Genomic DNA, 15,630 nt, shown 5'->3' with positions numbered 1-15,630 from the left:
GCATCAGTAAGGTTCTGGACGTACTCACTTATACGATCTGCAGAGAATAGAGGTTTTTCTGGAACCTCTGAGTCTTTATATGATTTTCCACTTCCTGACCTACTTGTTCCCATGTAGGCAGCGGCCTCTGCTTCAGCAGCTGCAGTCTGTCGCTGCAGGATGAGCAATTTTGATTCTAAAACCGCTTCTTCTTGTGCTATGGCAGCTTCCCTAGCTGCTCTCTCTTGTGCTATTGCAGCTTCCCTAGCTGCTTCCTTAGCTCTCTCTTGTGCTATGGCAGCTTCCCTGGCTGCTTCCTTAGCTCTCTCTTATGCTATGAGAGCTTCCCTGGCTGCTGTCTCTTGTGCTATGGCAGCTTTCTTTGCTGCTAACTCCTGCATCATCATGGCTTCTTTTTCTGCGTACTGTAGCTGGACGCGGGCAGCTTCTGCCTTGGCACGAGCTCTAACTGCTGAGGAACTTGCTGAGGACATCTTGCTAGCCCGTAAAGTTCTGGACACATGCGACTTTGCATCGTCTTGCTGGGCACTGGGAATGTTCTCTCTGCCTTGCTGTGTCGGCGGTAGCGTGTCATCAGCCTGGTACTTTGTTCCTGATCTTAGACTCCTGCTGCAGTAATTGCGTCTCAGTTTATTCCAGACCCCCACGTGGGTTGTCAGACAGCTTAGCAATAATTCTGAAGTCAAGAAACGTGAGACATCAGATCTGTATGTATTCTCTTTTCTGAATAACTTTGTAAAACTACAATATAAACATAAACAAAACATATGTGTCAGTACATTACACATAATACAGCAGCCTCAGTGAGAGTACTCACAGACAATGCCATCATTAGTCCAGGAATAGATCAAGAGCTCATCTGCATGCAGCCTGCTAGATCCAGGAGCAGTGATGAAATGGAGGAAATACAGTTCCAGGTTAAAGGTTACTGCCTTTGACTCTGAGAAAAATACACTTCCTGTAAAGTTCTGGCGAAGTAGAAACTAACTTTGACCACTAGATGGCAGCAACGTCAAACATAAAATTTAAGTATAATCTTTACAGTACATTACATACATTTATTATGCACAAAATGGGCAGAACAGTTCCCATGACCATGCTATAAAAAGACATTAGGTGTTGAGCAGCGCCCCACTGGCCTCCTGTCGATTTAACCTTTTAATCCCCTTTCTGCTAACATTTTTCAGTAGTAAAATTTTATATATATATGTGTATATACATGTGTGCATATATGTGTGTGTGTCTGTGTATACTTGCATGTATATATATACAAACTGGATTCCAAAAAAGTTGGGACACTAAACAAATTGTGAATAAAAACTGAATGCAATGGGGGGCGGAGCTAACGGCTGAGCTGTGAAGACATGCTCTGCTGAGCTCCGTCATTTGCCTGCCAAAGGGACTAGCTTATGTTAGCCTGAACACTTCCAAAATGGTGAAAATCGGAGGGCAGAAGAACACAGATCAAGCTGCGATCCCGAAAGGCCATAATCCAGGCTCGGGAATGGTGAAATATCTTAAAAATCAGACCGCTTCTCCTGCAGTCAAAGAATCCAAGATGGCGCCGGCTGACGAGCGCTCTGAAGCTGGAGCGGAAGGAGGCATGTCTGAGGGAAAAAGCGACGGGGGTGAGTCTCTTAGCTCCCGCTCCCTGCCTGTGTCACGGCGTTTCATTAAACATGCCCTTGCTGAGGCCTTATCTCCCCTAAGGCAGGAAATCTCTGTACTCACCCAGGAGATCCAGCACATAGGTCATCGGGTTGAATCTTTGGAAAATATCAGCCAGGCCACGCTGGAGCATAGCGCAGCAGTCTCCCAATCCCTCTCCTCCTGTCAGCAACATATAAATCAGCTGCACGCAGCCATGGAGGACCAGGAAAACAGGGGGAGGAGGAATAACCTCCGATTCAGAGGCATACCAGAGTCTGTGCCTAATGAGGATCTTATCTCTGTCATTAAACAAATAGCTGCAACTCTCCTGGGAAGGGACGACCTGTCTGACATGATTATAGAAAGAGCCCACAGAGCCCTCAGACAGAAGCCTAAGGATACAGAACCTCCTAGAGACATTATTTGCCGTTTCTTGAATTATGCTGACAAAGAGAAAATCTTTAATGCAGCCAGAGCCTCAAATGATATATCTTTTGGAGATTCTTCTATCAAGATATTTCAAGACCTTTCCCCAGTCACCTTGAGCAAGAGGAAGATCCTGAAACCCCTCACAGACCACCTGCGCAACAAAAATATCTTATATAGATGGACTTTCCCCTTTGGTCTGTCCTTTAAATATGCAGGAAAGCAGATCAAGATTTCATCTTATACGGATCTTCAGGATGCTTTTTCTATCATGGACATTCCTCCAATGGACATATCAAGTTGGGACGCAGTGTCTGAGATCTCCATTTTGCCTGAGCTTCCGAAGCTGACCCCTTGGGAGAAGTTTGCTACCCCTAAAAGACAACGATCGAAGCATCGCAGCGGAAACCTGACCCCAAGGAGGATAACTGGGACTGTGTCATAGCTCTTCCACTCTGATAATATTGACACAGCATAAGTAATGTCTCTGTCTTTGCTCTCCAATGAATCCACCTTTCTACCCATCTCTCATTCCCCCCCCCCTTATTCACAGGTCTTTTCTTTCTTTTCCCATCCATCTCCCCCTTCCCCCCCCCCCCCCCCCTCCTCCCCCCCCCCCCTCCTCTCATTTCTGTAACTGGAGTGTATATTCAAATGCTTCATTTGTCCCCTTTGATAGCAGGACCCTAAAATTGGGTTGAACCCACATTCCCCCCCCTTTACTGATGAAGCCATCTAGCTTCATATTGTTATTAAGGCGGCAACTAGATGTTCTATCGCCGCGATATTGTTCTTTTACTGTTTATGTTTTTTATTTTAGTTTTTACATTTGTGGAACTTCTGGATATAGTTCACTTACTTGTCTGTTGAGTGGGAAGGGTGTGCTCGCTTCTCTGGGGGCCGCTACAGTGGCCCAATTGCTTATCCATGAATGACCTCAAACTAGCGTCCTTCAACGTGAAGGGCTTAAGATCCCCATCCAAGAGATCACAAATCTTCTCTCTCCTTTGGAAGGAAAGATGTTCAGTCGTGTTTTTACAAGAAACCCATTATAAACATGGCAAATATCCTGACCTTTCCTTCTCCAAATATCCAAATTGGTATCATTGTGGAGCGGGAGGCGCGGCCTCCAGGGGAGTGAGCATAGGTTTCAAGGGAAATGTTCCTTTCACTTATAATGCACATACGCAGGACCCAGATGGCAGATACCTAATACTCAAGGGTACTATTGGTTGTAAATTGTACACTTTTGTCAATATTTACGCCCCTAACATTGACCAGATTGGTTGGCTCCTCTCCCTTTTGATCCTGGTAGAGGACTTGCAGGAGGGAACCCTCGTCTTGGCAGGCGACTTTAACGTCGCCCTACAGCCCCTTGTTGATACGTCCTCCAAAAAGTCTTCCTTCTCAGCTAAATCTCTCAAAAAGTTGAATTCTAGGTTATATGATCTAGGACTTATAGATATATGGCGTTGTCATAATCCTACTCATACTGACTATACTTTTTATTCCGCTCCAGGTCATTCCTATAGCAGGATAGACTACATATTTGTACCGAAGGACCAGATACCTTTCTTTTTGGATGCAAAAATTGGTAACATCACCATATCAGATCACTCCCCTATATTTTGTACTATGAGACCGTCTTCTGAACCAGGTAGGACTCCTATTTGGAGACTGAACGAGTCCGTGCTGAGCAACGATGGCCTTAGAAAGTACTTTAAATCCCTTTTAGAGGAATATTTTTCCCTTAATAACACCACAGATATTTCCCCTCAGACCCTTTGGGATGCCCATAAAGTATATATACGAGGCTACTTTATTAGCAAATGCTCGTATCTGAAAAAACAAGCGGAAAAACACCTATCCTCTCTTTTGGACCAGATTCACAAGTTAGAGTCTCTCCACAAGAGATCCCTCGCAATCCATCACTTAGAAAAACTGACCACTCTTAGAACAGAGCTTAAGAACCTACTAAATGCCAAAGCCGCTAAATACTATTTATCCTCCCAACATAAATTTTTTGCCCATGGTAATAAGGCCTCTAAATTTATGATGCAACGAATCAAACGTAGAAAACTAGCTAGACATGTATCTTCCATCAAAACTTCCCAAGGCCAGCAGCTCTTCTCCTCTGAGGCTATAGCGGAGCAATTTAGGATTTTTTATGAAACGCTATATAACTTACCCCCTCCTGTAGAAGACTCTGTTTCCCAGAATAGAGAAAGTTCAGTTAAGGCCTTTCTAGACACATTAAATCTGCCTATATTATCCCCAGATCAACAAATTGCCCTAGAAAAACCCTTTACCTCATCTGAACTCGTGGCAGCCCTTAAAGCTTCCCCAAAAGATAAATGCCCAGGCCCGGATGGTTTTCCCTCCACTTATTATACCACCTTCCAAGAATCTCTGATCCCCTACTTCCTCCCGGTCTGTAACCTCTCTCTCTGCAACCAACCTTTATCAGCTGATATGACTAACGCTCTAATAACCATAATACCTAAAGAAGGTAAGGACCCTACCTCTTGCGCTAATTATCGCCCGATCTCCTTACTAAATACAGACCTAAAAATTTTGGCGAAAATGTTAGCCACAAGACTTCAGTCTTTTCTTCCCAATCTAATCCACCCTGATCAAGTGGGATTTGTGAAAGGCCGGGAGGGAAAGGAAAACACCACCAAGGTTCTTGATGCCCTCTTTTATGCCTCTTATAAAAAAAGGCCCTTAGTATTACTCGGCACCGACGCTGAGAAAGCGTTTGACCGAATAGACTGGTCATTCATAAGACACACCCTACATAAATTTCATATCCCTAGCCCCTACATCAACGCGGTTTTTGCAATGTATACTAATTCCTCTGCCTCAGTCCTGGTCAACAACCTTATTTCTACCCGCTTCTTAATTAAAAACGGTACACGTCAGGGATGTCCTCTCTCCCCCCTTATATTTGTTCTAGTGATGGAGACTCTTCTGCAGGCATTGAGACAAGAAGAGGGCATCATGGGACTAAAATTAGGTCTAAAGGAATTTAAATTAGCGGCTTTTGCAGATGACCTGCTTATCACTACAACAAATCCCACTAAATCAATGCCCCTAATAGTATCCCTTCTAAATAGATTTGGTTTCCTCTCCAACTTTAAAGTTAACCCCCACAAATCCCAGATCCTTCATATTGGACTATCCCCGACTCAAATTTCTGCTCTTCAAGTAAATTCCCCTTTTAACTGGTCTAATAGACATTTGACATACTTAGGCATTAAATTAACCTCTCATCTCTCAGAACTATTTCAGCTCAACTATGCCCCCCTCCTGAAGGCCATTGTTGCTCAGCTTGATTCCCTGGACCACCCTTACTTGTCCTGGTTTGGTAGAAAGAACCTAGTAATGTCCCTGGTGATTCCAAGACTCACTTATCTCCTGCAAGTCCTCCCAATTGCCATCCCCAGGTCCTTTTTTAGATCTTTGAACTCCCAAATACGGAAGTTTATTTGGCAAGGTAAGAAACCTAGAATTTCCTTTGCTACTCTAACTAAACCTAAACATCTAGGTGGGATAGGTTTGCCAGACCCCGAGCTTTATATGAAGGCTATTCATTTAACTAGGGTGATTGATTGGCTTAGGCCCACAAATCATAAACAATGGTTACCGTTGGAAAATATTTTCTTTCCTTCAACTATTAGAGCCCTGCTGCTGACGGACAGCCCACTTCCTGCATTCTCCTCTATTCCGAATCCCATAGTTCGCACCTCATTAAAGGTATGGAAGTGGTTCACCGCCAATAGTTGCGCCCTACCTCTGCCCTCTCCTCTCCTCCAGATAGGAGATATTATCTCACTAGCTCCAAAAGAGCTGAAAGATACATGCCCTTTAAGGATCAGATCCCCCACGGAATTAATGATTGATCTTCTGGATGTTAACGGGTGTGTCCTTACAGGGGAGTCTCTTTTAAACAGACTGGAAGCTACTCCCTCACAAACCTTTCTCCTTACTTATATAAGTAAAGAAATCAGACATAGAGCCAAATCCCTAAACATGCAAAAACCCCTAGATTGGTTTGAAAATCTATTGAAGTCTACGAATTACCCATCTAAGTTAATTTCCGTTCTTTATAAAAAGCTTTCCCTCTCCTCTTCAAATACCAAGCCGACAGCAATAGTACAATGGGAAAAGGACCTGGGAAGACAATTCTCTCAGGCAGAAGTGACTAGACTCTTCTGTACTCCGCACAAGCTCTCCAGGTGTGTGCGAGTGCAGGAGAACGGTTACAAGGTACTATCTAGGTGGTACAGAACCCCAGACAAGATCTCCTCGTACTACCCGAATGTCCCAGACACATGCTGGAGATGTGACAAAAATAAAGGTTCTTTTTTCCATATCTGGTGGGAATGCCCCCTGTTAAAACCCTGGTGGGAAAGGATATTCGACCTAAGCAATAGTATTTGTAAGACCAAATTCCCCGCTTCCCCTGAGATCGCACTATTGTCCTTTGGCATAAAGGGTGTGGACGTCCACAAAAAAGCCCTCTTCTCCTTTCTGATCTCAGCCGCGCGACTACTTATCCCTATCAATTGGCGTAGTCCAGTCATCCCAACCGTAGACCATTGGACTGCCAAAGTTGATCAATTCTTCCGCTTGGAAGAACTCTCACACTGGGAATTGAAATCTAGAAGTGCTTTCCTTAGTATCTGGTCTTTATGGAAGTCATATAGAAACTTTACCTAATTTCTCATACTCTGTATCCGGATGTTCCAAAGTTCTTTGTTACGAAGTTCTTTGTTCCATTCTCAGGTTTTTCTGATATTTGTATACAAAAAAGTCTGTACTTGAGACCCACATTTTGTCTTTTATATTATCCGTATATATGGATTATTTATGTATGGAAAGAAAAAAAAAGAAAAAATCTGAAAAAAAAAAAACTGAATGCAATGATGTGGAGATGGCAAATGTCAATATTTTATTTGTAATAGAACGTAGATGACAGATCAAACGTTTAATCCGAGTAAATGTATAATTTTAAAGGAAAAATACGTTGATTCCAATTTTCACGGTGTCAACAAATCCCCAAAAAGTTGGGACAAGTAGCAATAAGAGGCTAGAAAAAGTAAATTTGAGCATAACGAAGAGCTGGAAGACCAATTAACACTAATTAGGTCAATTGGCAACATGATTGGGTATAAAAAGAGCTTCTCAGAGTGGCAGTGTCTCTCAGAAGCCAAGATGGGTAGAAGTTCACCAATTCCCACAATGTTGCGCAGAAAGATAGTGGAGCAATATCAGAAAGGTGTTACCCAGCGAAAAATTGCAAAGACTTTGCATCTATCATCATCAACTGTGCATAACATCATCCGAAGATTCAGAGAATCTGGAACAATCTCTGTGCGTAAGGGTCAAGGCCGTAAAACCATACTGGATGCCCGTGATCTCCGGGCCCTTAAACGACACTGCACCACAAACAGGAATGCTAATGTAAAGGAAATCACAGAATGGGCTCAGAAATACTTCCAGAAACCATTGTCAGTGAACACAATCCACCGTGCCATCCGCCGTTGCCAGCTGAAACTCTACAGTGCAAAAAAGAAGCCATTTCTAAGCAAGATCCACAAGCTCAGGCGTTTTCACTGGGCCAGGGATCATTTAAAATGGAGTGTGGCAAAATGAAAGACTGTTCTGTGGTCAGACGAGTCACGATTCAAAGTTCTTTTTGGAAATCTGGGACGCCATGTCATCCGGACCAAAGAGGACAAGGACAACCCAAGTTGTTATCAACGTTCAGTTCAGACGCCTGCATCTCTGATGGTATGGGGTTGCATGAGTGCGTGTGGCATGGGCAGCTTGCATGTCTGGAAAGGCACCATCAATGCAGAAAAATATATTCAGGTTCTAGAACAACATATGCTCCCATCCAGACGTCATCTCTTTCAGGGAAGACCCTGCATTTTTCAACAAGATAATGCCAGACCACATTCTGCATCAATCACAACATCATGGCTGCGTAGGAGAAGGATCCGGGTACTGAAATGGCCAGTCTGCAGTCCAGATCTTTCACCTATAGAGAAGATTTGGCGCATCATAAAGAGGAAGGTGCAACAAAGAAGGCCCAAGACGATTGAACAGTTAGAGGCCTGTATTAGACAAGAATGGGAGAGCATTCCTATTTCTAAACTTGAGAAACTGGTCTCCTCGGTCCCCAGACGTCTGTTGAGTGTTGTAAGAAGAAGGGGAGATGCCACACAGTGGTGAAAATGGCCTTGTCCCAACTTTTTGGGGATTTGTTGACACTATGAAATTCTGATTCAACATATTTTGTTCCGTGATTTATGTTCTATTCTGAATAAAATATTAGAAGTTGGCACCTCCACATCATTGCATTCAGTTTTTATTCACTATTTGTATAGTGTCCAAACTTTTTTGGAATCCGGTTTGTATATGTTTGTGTGTGTATATAAATATATATATATATATATATATATATATATACATATTATAATTATATTATTATTATTTATATTATAATATAACTTGTAATATATTTTTATATTTGCAAAAAATGCATTGCCAGTTATCCCCCTACAGGGATCTTGCTGTCTGTGAATTAGATCGCACACTATCTCTCTACACACTGATGCCCTGCCCTCCCATTCACTGAAAGCCCGTAGACAAAAGGAACTCCCTGTTTGGGGGAAGGGGGGTATTGTCTGCAGATGGCTGAAAGTGCAGGTTATTTTCCTGCTGGAGACCCTTTCACTGCTGGTGCTTTTTCACTGAATATTCTGTATTGAGCGCTCCAGCTATAAAAAGACCTGGCAGTGAAGAAAATGGCAGATTACTGTTATTATGATACAGAGATGCTGCCATTTTTTTTTTATATTAATTAAATACAATGACATTAGGTGTTGAGCAGCGCCCCACTGGCCTCCTGTCGATTAACCTTTTAATACCCTTTCTACTAGCATTCAATTATTTGCTATGGGGATGAAGTGGTGAGATCGGTTATTTACAGTTTATTTCAGAGCCCCAGTAAAGTACATTTTTCAGTAGTAAAATTTAACCACTTAAGGATCACAAGTTTATACCCCCCTAGTGACCAGGCCCTTTTTTTACAAATCGGCACTTCACAACTTTAATGGTTTATTGCTCGGTCATGCAACTTGGCACCCAAACAAATTTTACCTCCTTTTCTTCTCACAAATACAGCTTTCTTTTGGTGGTATTTGATTGCTGCTGAGATTTTTCATTTTTCTGATATTAATCAAAATAGACCGCAATTTTCTAAAAAAAAGTGTATTTTTAACTTTCTCTGGTTAAATTGTTCAAATATAATTACATTTCTATACAAGTTTGTGTCAGAATTTATTGTGCTACATGTCTTTGATTTAAAAATATCCAATAAGTGTATATTTATTGGTTTGCGCAAAAGTTATAGCGTTTACAAACTATGGTACAAAAATGTGAATTTCCGCATTTTGAAGCAGCTCTGACTTTCGGAGCACCTGTCATGTTTCTTGAGGTGCTAGAATGCCAGGATAGTATAAATACCCCCCAAATGACCCCATTTTAGAAAGAAGACACCCCAAACTATTCGCGGAGGTGCATGGTGAGTTTATGTATGATTTTTTCTTTTTTTCACAAGTTAGCGGAAAATGACACTTTCTGAGGAAAAAAATAAATAAATAAAGTTTCCATTTCTGCTAACTTCTGGCAAAAAAAATAAAATCTCCCACGGACTCACTATGTCCCTCAGTGAATACCTTGGGGTGTCTACTTTCCGAAATGGGGTAATTTGTGGGGTGTGTTTACTGTTCTGGCATTTTGGGCAGGCTAAATTGTTAGCAACCCTGTAAAGCCTAAAGGTACTCTTTGGACTTTCGGCCCCTTTACGCACCTATGCTGCAAAAAAGTGTCACACATGTGGTATCGCCGTACTCAGAAGACCCATTCATTTCTATGGGGACAGACTTTGTCCCACTCGGATCCGGAATTGCGAATCTGCACTTCCAGGTCCGCACTTCGGTTCCGCAAAAATATAGAACATGTCCTATTCTTGTCCGCAATTGCGGACAAGAAAAGGCATTTTCTATATAGTTCTGGCAATGTGCGGATCCGCAAAATGCGGAAAGCACATTGCCGGTGTCCGTGTTTTGAGAATCCGCAAAACACATGCGGACGTCTGAATGGAGCCTTACAGGGGGGCTGATCAATGACAGGGGGGTGATCAGGGAGTCTATATAGGGTGATCAGGGGTTAATAAGTGACAGGGGATTGTGTGTAGTGTAGTGTGGTGCTTGGTGCTACTTACAGAGCTGCCTGTGTCCTCTGGTTGTCGATCCAAGCAAAAGGGACCACCAGAGGACCAGGTAGCAGGTATATCACATGCTGTTAACAAAACAGCGTCTAATATACCTTTCCGATGCAATTTTTTTTAACATCTACAGCTTGCCAGCGAATGATCAGCTCTGGCAGGCTGTAGATCAACTTGTGAACTGCGCGATCCTGTGAACGCGCGTTCACAGGAAATCTCGGGTCTCACGAGATGACGCCAATAGGCGTCGCTGAGCCCTGAGAGCGCTGCCGTCCGGACGCCTATTGGCGTTACGTGTCTGGCAAGCGGTTAATATACACTCACCTAAAGAATTATTAGGAACACCTGTTCTATTTCTCATTAATGCAATTATCTAGTCAACCAATCACATGGCAGTTGCTTCAATGCATTTAGGGGTGTGGTCCTGGTCAAGACAATCTCCTGAACTCCAAACTGAATGTCAGAATGGGAAAGAAAGGTGATTTAAGCAATTTTGAGCGTGGCATGGTTGTTGGTGCCAGACGGGCCGGTCTGAGTATTTCACAATCTGCTCAGTTACTGGGATTTTCACGCACAACCATTTCTAGGGTTTACAAAGAATGGTGTGAAAAGGGAAAAACATCCAGTATGCGGCAGTCCTGTGGGCAAAAATGCCTTGTGGATGCTAGAGGTCAGAGGAGAATGGGCCGACTGATTCAAGCTGATAGAAGAGCAACGTTGACTGAAATAACCACTCGTTACAACCGAGGTATGCAGCAAAGCATTTGTGAAGCCACAACACGCACAACCTTGAGGCGGATGGGCTACAACAGCAGAAGACCCCACCGGGTACCACTCATCTCCACTACAAATAGGACAAAAAGGCTACAATTTGCACGAGCTCACCAAAATTGGACTGTTGAAGACTGCAAAAATGTTGCCTGGTCTGATGAATCTCGATTTCTGTTGAGACATTCAAATGGTAGAGTCCGAATTTGGCGTAAACAGAATGAGAACATGTATCCATCCTCTGATGGCTACTTCCAGCAGGATAATGCACCATGTCACAAAGCTCGAATCATTTCAAATTGGTTTCTTGAACATGACAATGAGTTCACTGTACTAAAATGGCCCCCACAGTCACCAGATCTCAACCCAATAGAGCATCTTTGGGATGTGGTGGAACGGGAGATCCGTGCCCTCGATGTGCATCCCTCAAATCTCCATCAACTGCAAGATGCTATCCTATCAATATGGGCCAACATTTCTAAAGAATGCTATCAGCACCTTGTTGAATCAATGCCACGTAGAATTAAGGCAGTTCTGAAGGCAAAAGGGGGTCCAACACCGTATTAGTATGGTGTTCCTAATAATTCTTTAGGTGAGTGTATATATGTGTATTTATATGTGTATATATGTGTGTATGTCTGTGTATACATGCATGTACAGTCGTGGCCAAAAGTTTTGAGAATTACATAAATATTGGAAATTGGAAAAGTTGCTGCTTAAGTTTTTATAATAGCAATTTGCATATACTCCAGAATGTTATGAAGAGTGATTAGATGAATTGCATAGTACTTCTTTGCCATGAAAATTAACTTAATCCCAAAAAAGATCATTTCAGTAATCGTCTTGTTAACTCAGGTGAGAATGTTGACGAGTACAAGGCTGGAGATCATTATGTCAGGCTGATTGGGTTAATCATTATGTCCCCAAGTACTGTATAAAAGAGCACCAAACCTGCGAGATACATTGGTTCATAGCTGTATAGTGAAAAGCAAAAAATCTAGTAAGGACCAGCTCACATGGTGCGGTTTCTGCAGTGTCTGCAGGAACCGCACCAAGGACGATAAAAAGAAAAGGAACCAGCAGGAAATTCAGTCGAGAGGAGGGCAGACACATAAGATTAAAGGAGAAATGTCATGCGAGACCATGGGGGTTATCTACATGCTGGAGTGCCCTTGTGGGCTCCAGTACGTGGGCAGAACCCTTCGCAAATTAAAGACCCGACTGCAGGAGCACATAGGAAATATTAGGAAAGGCAAGGAGGATCATAGTGTTCCACTGCACTTCAAGCTTGTGCATGGTAAGAATCCGGCGGGTTTGAGGTTCAGTGGTCTGGAAAAGGTGGAGAGAAATTGGAGGGGAGGGGACCCTGTCGCCAACATCAATTGCAAGGAGGTCGGCTGGATATATAGACTGGGGACCTTAAAACAAGCAGGGCTCAATGTAGAGTTCGATTTGAAACCGTGTCTGGTAGAGTGAAGAGGAAGCCAGGGGGTGGATCGTTACCTAGGTGGATTTATGCAGGATAGCGGGAGCCGTTCTTTGCAGTGTGATGTCATCAGGTGGTGTATTGCCGCTGTTCTTGGATGCTCGACTATGAATGAAGCTATTGTAGTGGGATGCTATTGGCTCGAGGTGAGTCATGTGACTTTAGTGTTTGTAACCTCTTGTTTTAGGAATGAGAAAGGAGGGAGGTTGATTTTTTTTTGTATTGTATGCTCTGTTCATTGATGTTTCCTTGTTACTATATATGCAAATATTTTGAGCCTGAAAGGGCTTTGAGTTTTCTGTTTTTTATTGTATTATGTGAACATCCAAAAGGAGGAAAAATAGGTATATGTATACCAGTGGGAGGGACTGTGGCTCAATAAGTACTGCACCTGTGAGGCAGAATATCATCGCCCCTGACGAAGCTGGACTGGCGAAACCCGGGTCGGGTGGATCTGTGATGAAAAAGACTTGTTTTTATGACTGGAATTTTAGACCTGTTGTAAGTAGAATAAAACCTGCTGAATGCGATATTACCTGGTGGAACTTCACTATTTGTACTAATACTTCCCTCTAGGGTGCAGGTGTACGTGAGTGCACCTAGCCTCTGGTAACCGATTGTTTGGCTACAAGGTGGAACAACCTGAGCATTGGAAAGAAGGGTGTAGGACTGGAACTTTGCACTCAGAAGGCAGCGCGATCAACAAATTCTGGACATTTTTTACTGTGAAGCGATCTATACCCACGTCGCTTGGTGAATCTGCAGCGCCGATAAGTACACCACAAATTGGAGACTGTTCTTTTTTAATTTGATTGGGTTAAAATGGCAGACTTGACATGTTAAAAGGAGGGTGATGCTTGAAATCATTGTTCTTCCATTGTTAACCATGGTGACCTGCAAAGAAACGCGTGCAGCCATCATTGCATTGCATAAAAATGGCTTCACAGGCAAGGATATTGTGGCTACTAAGATTGCACCTCAATCAACAATTTATAGGATCATCAAGAACTTCAAGGAAAGAGGTTCAATTCTTGTTAAGAAGGCTTCAGGGCGTCCAAGAAAGTCCAGCAAGCGCCAGGATCGTCTCCTAAAGAGGATTCAGCTGCGGGATCGGAGTGCCACCAGTACAGAGCTTGCTCAGGAATGGCAGCAGGCAGGTGTGAGCGCATCTGCACGCACAGTGAGGCAAAGATTTTTGGAAGATGGCCTGGTGTCAAGAAGGGCAGCAAAGAAGCCACTTCTCTCCAAAAAAAACACCAGGGACAGATTGATCTTCTGCAGAAAGTATGGTGAATGGACTGCTGAGGACTGGGGCAAAGTCATATTCTCTGATGAAGCCTCTTTCCGATTGTTTGGGGCATCTAGAAAAAGGCTTGTCCGGAGAAGAAAAGGTGAGCGCTACCATCAGTCCTGTGTCATGCCAACAGTAAAGCATCCTGAGACCATTCATGTGTGGGGTTGCTTCTCATCCAAGGGAGTGGGCTCACTCACAATTTTGACCAAAAACACAGCCATGAATAAAGAATGGTACCAAAGCACCCTCCAACAGCAACTTCTTCCAACAATCCAACAACAGTTTGGTGAAGAACAATGCATTTTCCAGCACGATGGAGCACCGTGCCATAAGGCAAAAGTGATAACTAAGTGGCTCGGGGACCAAAACTTTGACATTTTGGGTCCATGGCCTGGAAACTCCCCAGATCTTAATCCCATTGAGAACTTGTGGTCAATCCTCAAGAGGCGGGTGGACAAACAAAAACCGACTAATTCTGACAAACTCCAAGAAGTGATTATGAAAGAATGGGTTGCTATCAGTCAGGAATTGGCCCAGAAGTTGATTGAGAGCATGCCTAGTCAAATTGCAGAGGTCCTGAAAAAGAAGGGCCAACACTGCAAATACTGACTCTTTGCATAAATGTCATGTAATTGTCGATAAAAGCCTTTGAAACGTATGAATTGCGTGTAATTATATTTCACTACATCACAGAAACAACTGAAAGATCTAAAAGCAGTTTAGTCAGTTTGTCATTCTCAAAACTTTTGGCCACGACTATGTATATATATGTTTGTGCGTGTATATAAACATATCTATGTATGTATATATATATATATATATATATATATATATATATTGTGAGACAGTGACAGGTCTCACGCAGGTTGGAGGCAAGGAAGGGGTGGATAGTGCGGTCCACGCCCCTATTCCACCACAGGTGAGACCAGCTGGATGTAGTCAGGCTGGCATAAAGCACCTCCCAGGGTGTCAGAAAGGGGGAAGTGTGTTACCTGTAGACAGAGGCCTGGAGGCTCTGTCTGTGTGGTCTCAGCTGGGCAAGGCTGAGGGACCACAAGGCTGGGAGATAGCCTGGAGTTGGGGGATGCAGCGACGCCTGCGAGGGTCGCAGGGCCATAGTCAGGCAGACTACTGAGCCCCAATCCCCCACAAGAAATACTGAACTGGAGACAGTGGGCGTACTGTGCTCTGTACAGCCAGGAGGCTGTGGGACCATGGTTGACAAAGCCGCATGAGTTCACAGGGTGTGAACTGGGACCTAGGTGAGTCAGGAAACTTTATGTTTAGTTAGAGCCTGGACGGGCGAGTGTTTATTATTTTGTCATTTTGTTGTTGCTGGTGTTGCACAATAAATGCACTGTTTGGACCTGAAACCTGGTGTCCTAAAGGCGTATCTGTGAGAATGACCCCCGGAGAAGAGCTAACCCCCCACAATTGGTGTCGGATGCGGGCAGGTGTCCCTGCTGATAAGTAAAAGTGCTGGAAGTCTGCTAGTTTGCAGGAGCAGCGGCTGCTGGAAAACTGCTGGTGTTAATCTGGACATTTTTTTTTCTGTGGTGCAAAGTGTGCAGGATTTAAAGGGAGGGAAGCCAGTGAGAGAGACTGACCTGTGGAAGTTATTTTTTTGGTTGGAATGGCGACCTGGATGAAAGATGGTCCAGAGTGGGTTCGCATACCGGAGGTGAGGCCCTCTGGGGGAAGTGGCTC

This window comes from Bufo bufo, chromosome 4 (assembly GCF_905171765.1).
Source record: "Bufo bufo chromosome 4, aBufBuf1.1, whole genome shotgun sequence".
NCBI classification, from domain to species: Eukaryota; Metazoa; Chordata; class Amphibia; order Anura; family Bufonidae; genus Bufo; species Bufo bufo.
The sequence above is the reverse complement of the archived record's forward strand: the minus strand, read 5'-3'. Positions refer to the sequence as shown.